Source organism: Hevea brasiliensis, chromosome 4 (genome assembly GCF_030052815.1).
Source record: "Hevea brasiliensis isolate MT/VB/25A 57/8 chromosome 4, ASM3005281v1, whole genome shotgun sequence".
Classification (NCBI taxonomy): domain Eukaryota; kingdom Viridiplantae; phylum Streptophyta; class Magnoliopsida; order Malpighiales; family Euphorbiaceae; genus Hevea; species Hevea brasiliensis.
Genome location: NC_079496.1, coordinates 1503264 through 1509527, shown reverse-complemented (window position 1 = coordinate 1509527; position 6264 = coordinate 1503264).

Genomic DNA, 6264 nt, shown 5'->3' with positions numbered 1-6264 from the left:
GGACACATCCTCATTTCTGATCCTCAACTAATGGTAGCCTGATCATAGGTCTATCTTGGAAAAGAATCTAGCCTCTTGGAGCTGATCAAATAGATCATCGATCCGAGGAAGTAGATACTTATTCTTCACAGTCACCTTGTTCAGCTGTCTATAATCAATACACAACCTTAAGGACCCATATTTCTTTCTCACAAATAGAACAGGAGCGCCCCAGGGTGAAGTGCTCGGACATCTGAAACCCTTTTCCAAAAGCTTCTGTAGTTGCTCTTTTAACTCTTTCAATTTTACTGGTGCCATCCTGTATGGCGGCATTGATATGGGGTTTGTACTCGGCACAATATCAATGTAGAACTCTATTTCCCTTCCAGGTGGCAACCCTGAAAGCTCTTCAGGGAAGACATCCATGAATTCTCTGACAAGAGCCAATCAAAATATCATAAGTGGTGATACACATTATTCTTATGTATTCTTGCCAATCAGAAGGTGACATGTGGCAAGGGTTTTAAGTGGTGACTTAGCTATATAATGTGTTGTTATGAAAGAGTAAAAAAATAAGCTGCTGTTCTTCATAGGTGCCGCCACCCTTGGAGTGCTCTTCCTATTTTCTTCTTCATCTCTCATCAATTCAAAGAGAATTGCCAACATTCTCTTGAATTAAAATTGCTAGAAATCATTTACAGTGTCCTGTATACATCTGTAATCTCTCTAAAGGTAAAACCTGAATTTCTAATTGATTGAAAAGGCTTGAGAAGCTGTTCAAGGGGCTAACATTGGTGATCTTGGTGTGGACAAGCTAGATGAACAACATCTGGTGTCCTAGGCGCATCCCAAAGGTGCCAAACACAACTGCAGTGCATCAAAAGGTTAGTGCACTTATTCTTGATCTAATATAGAGTTTTAATGAATTAATCTGTTAATTCTAAAATCTTAAATGGTAAATATAGATCCAAAAATATATTAAAAGTATTTTAATATGTTGTTTAACATTGAAATCAAATAGATAGATAATGAATCTTGCATGATGCATGAGACCCTAGAAGAAAAATTTTGAATTCAATAATCTAAACTGATATTTTTTATGCTTTCGCTCCTTCAATTCCCTATCTTCAATGGAAACTATACATCCCCTATACACCATATCAGTGTCTATTGCATTACCCATAGGTGTTGATACAGATAAATGATACTCAAACAAAGTAGGTAGTGTACTAAACTGATGAAAAAGTATGGAGAAACAAAGGAATGGTTGTGCCCCAGTCTTAGCCATAGGCGTCTGTTCAGATGTCTGATTAATAGCTTGAGGTGGTACCTCCCTTGTTGGATCAAGATTTGTATCATTAAAACCCTTGGCCCTAGCTCTCCTCTTACGTTTAACAAACTCAGGCACCTATTCATTTTAATAAATAAGTATTAAATCTGAAAATGTGAGCCAAATTAAGACAGGTGAAAAAGTATGAAGGACACAAATATCTAAAGCAATGATAAACTGAAAAGACGTTAAGGATCCTATGCTCCACAAGTTTACTAGACCTCAACCGGGCTCTGATACCAACTTTGTCAGGACCCAAAATTCTGAGCCATAACCGGTGCATAGTTTAAGTATTCTTAAATTATACAAGTCTTATCAGAGTATCTTAAATAAATATATTGTCACTTACTAATTCTAAAAAATAGACAAAATCCAAATAAATAAAATACTGAATAAACATCATAAATATCCCATAATTAAACTGCGGAGTCTCTACAGATTTCAAATAAAAACTTAAACTGTTCAATAAACTAAACTAATTATTAGCTCGAGGAAACATGAATTCGGGCATACCATGAAAACAAATCAAAGATTGTCCTTCTCCAGAAAATTGACTAAATATTTGAATCAGTTATAGAATTCTACTGATCTGAAACAGATAACAGACAGAGAAAATGTGATTTGAGCTAATGCTCAGTGAATGATAATTATAGCACACAACGGAATAGAAACAGGCAGACGCTTGATTAATTTCACAATAAATTTTCTATTCAATAAAATCATGCTCATGCTATCAAATCATTAACAAAAATTAATTTCATAAAACATATATATATAAGAAATTCATTCAATAAAATTTTATGGTACAGTACACCAGGGTGATGATACCCCACATCACCAAATATCATATGGTAAGCGCGCTACCAGATATTAGATACCTTCCTCATCTTTCACAAAAATCAATGCATATGATACTAATGCAAACCATGAATTGCAATGATGTATGACTCAACAATGCAACCTAATACTGTGATAGTCCACACTGTAGGACCAGATAGTAGATACAGATACTGGGTACAGGTACCAATTCAAAACAGAAAATCAATTTCCAAAAATCACTCAAAATCAACTCAACGATTTCAGATAATGAATAATAACTGACAATGTAATTCCCATAGTTTATTTCAATACTTTTAGAGAGTCAATAAGATCAAATCAATCTCAAATTAATTCCGCATAACACATCTATAAATTTCACAATTATATATCAATCAATATAAAAGACATTAAAATGCCTGTTCCTAGAATCCTAATGGCTCTAATGCAGAGATAATTGATAAAATAAATTATTTAATCAAAATCAAAATAAAATTAAATAATAAAATAAAACTCTAGAAAATCATATGTAAAATAATTGTTAAAATACTGATTTAAAATTTCATTTAATAATAAATTTAATGCTAAGAAATTTTAAAAAGGACTAAAACGGTGCAATGTACTATAATTACCACTCACCTAAAACTTTCAAGACAATAGTTATTTTTAATGGAAGAGATAATTTCAACTGACAGATTGAATATTCGAATCTTCTACATACCAAAAATATAAAAAAATATCAAATAATAATAAAATAAAATAACTTTAATATATATATATACACACAAAAGAATTGGCTCTGCATCCTGTTCATGCTCTGCGTCCCATTCATCACGTTTATCCAAGATAATAGTTATTTTCAATGGAAGAGATAATTTCAACTGACAGATTGAATATTCGAATCTTCTACACATCCAAAATGTCACGACCCAACCTATGGGCCGGACCGGCACTAGGACCTGGGCCAGCTTAAAGCCCCCGAGGCCCGTAGTAAGCCTAACTGTTCATTAACCCAACTCTAAGGCCCATTTGGGCCCAATTTCAAGAAAACAAACGGACAGAGTCCGGCCATAAAATGGACTTACCAACGGGGAGTTTTCGACTCACCCGACCTGTAAACACAATATATAGTCAATTGGGGAGCTCAGCTCACCCTCCACATACTCATGAACATAATAATAAATGGGAGCTCAGCTCCCTCATCCAATCCATCAAACATGCATAGCATATTAAGTTTACAGGTCCCAAAATAATAATTTAGTTTACAGACCCAAATCAAATAAACATTTCTAACACATGCGGAAATTCTAAGATTTAACAAGTTTATACAAGCCGTAATAATTGACTGCGAGGAGAAAGCGAGTTAACCTCAAAAATATCCTCCTGTGGCCTTTAAAAATTTTTGAACTGGAGTGAGCGTTCGACTCAGAGAGTAAAATATCAATTTTAACCATAATCACTATAACTAACTAAAACTAATGCACCATGTAGATTGAAATGCAACATCAACAACATTTTCACATCATAACATCAAAAGGTAATTTGGAGCACTCACACACCTGTAGTATCAATCATAACATATGGGGTGATCCCCTATCTGACTCTCTTAAATCCAACACAGTGCCGTAATTACTCAAGCTCGGACTTCCACTTAATAACCAAATCGAGGGTCCCAGAATTACTCAAGCGTGACTATCCCTCGAAGGATCGGGTCCCAGAATTACTCAATCGGTGTCTACCCCGTCCTATCCATAGTCCTCTCGACATCACACGCACGCCTACGCACGCTCCCTGATACATATTACCTCAACAACATCCATCGCAAATCAACACTTATGATTGCAACATAAATCGTGCCTAGAGTTTAACTACATAAATATATGCATATAAGTGATGCATGGGCATGCTTGAACATATAATAATATCGAAATTACAATTAAAATTAATATTCTACTCACAGACTTGACGACAATCACTGTGGCGGCTGGGCGGAGGAAGAAGGCATCGCTCACACGACAATTTTATTACAATCATTTAATAAATTTGACTCAATACAAGCAAAGAAAAAGACCAATACGTCCTAAGTCGTGCCGAAAATTCGGCAGAGTCTCCCCTATACCTAGGACCTACCCAACCTGCAAAAGGGCTCAAAATACGCTTCTATACTCACAATCCATATATCCACAACTCAATCACATCACACAGCCCCTCCTAGGCCCATCAAATCAATCATCCATCACAATATGTAAAATTTCAATTTAGTCCCTATAATTGACTATTTTTGCAAAAACTGTCCAAATCAGCTCTAAAAATTCTAAAACTTTGCCCCGCGGTCCTTAGCAATATCACTAAGCTATTGCAAAAAGAATCATAATTTTCTAAGCTACCACGAATATTTTTCGGATTTTTAATCCTATTTAAGCACTAGAAAATTACGTAAAAACAAGGTTCGGGTTTACCTTTGCCGATTCCGACTTCGGGAACGCGCTCGGGACGTCTGACAATGGGGGGCTAGCCAAAACCTCGGTCCAATTCGGAGACTTTTCCTGTAATGGGTATGTCTGGCCGGAATTTCGCAGACCCGGTCAACTGTCGAATTTTCGAGAATCGAGGATACCTACACGAAGCCCATAACACGGGGGTTAGTACATAAATTTTTCAGAATTTTCTAAGCTCATTTAATGCTCGGAAAAACACTGCGAAGTTCCGTGGGACCCACCGAAAAACGGTGTCGAAAAAATTCGAAATTTATGTCGTTGCGAAGCTCTCGACGAGTGGAGCGTGCTGGTAGCCTCGGTTTTCTCGTGGGACTCACGATTTTCGAGAAATCTAGCCCAAAAGTCGAAATGGGCTAAAAACTTCCCGAGCAAAAATTGGACAAATCGCTCGATGGATTTCGGCGTTCTTGGTGTCTATGGAAAGCTTTCACCGAGTAGATGATTTTAGACACAAGACCCGGTCCAATTGGTGGCCGGATTGGCCGGATTTGGCGGGAAGCGAACGCCAGCGCGTTTCCGTTCAGGCGTGGCGGCCGGCAGAGACAGGCGAGCGGGGACGAGGGAGGCGGGCGGCGGCGAGGAGGAGGAGAGAGAAAAGAGAGAGAAAAGGGAGAGCAAACGACGCGCGCGGGGAAGAAAAAGGGAAGAAGGAAAAGGCCTGTCCGATTCGACCGGTCCGATCCGATCCGGTTCGATTCGGCCGGTTCGATTCAGAATACAAAATTTTAAATTTTTACTCTGCCTCGGGATTGAAAACGAGGTCCAAAAATTTCGAAAAAATTCCAGAAAACTCAGAAAAATACATAGACTCCAAATATATTTTTAGTTTTGCCACGTGGTCTTTAAATTAATTTTTAAAAATCATTAAAGTTTATATTTTCGGAAAATCGACCCCTATTTTTAAAATCTGAAAAATCTCAAAAAAATTCCTAAAATTTAAATAAAATTAAAATACCAAAAATGCTCATAAAATTTAAAATTTTGGGGTGTTACATTCTTCCCCCCTTACAGAAAATTCGTCCTCGAATTTTACACAAGGCAGAATAAAACACATGATTATACACTGAACAAATAAGGGTACTTGCTACGCATGTCCCGTTCTGACTCCCAGGTGCACTCTTCCACTGACTGACTCCTCCACAAAACCTTAACCATAGGGATCTGTTTGGATCTCAGCTGCCTCACTTGGTAGTCTACTATGGCTACAGGCTGCTCCTCAAATGTCAAGTTCTCTTTTAGCTCTATCACATCCGGCTGTAGTACATGAGAAGGATCGGGAATGTATTTCCTGAGCATGGAGATGTGAAACACGGGATGAACGTGAGAAAGGTTGGGTGGTAGCTCCAGCCGTGAGCAACTGCTCCAACTCTATCAGTAACCTCAAAGGTCCAATATACCGAGGTGCCAACTTGCCCTTCTTTCCAAATCTCATGACTCCCTTCATTGGAGAAACCTTGAGAATACATAGTCGCCTCGCAAACTCCACATCCCTCCGTCCAGGGTGCATAACTCTTACGCCTCTTGAAAAATTTGTTTTGATCGTTCCCTGATTAAAGGAACTACCTCTGAAGTGTACTGCACTAGGTCTACATCATGCACCTTCGCTTCCCCCATTTCTGTCCAACACAGAGGAGACCTACA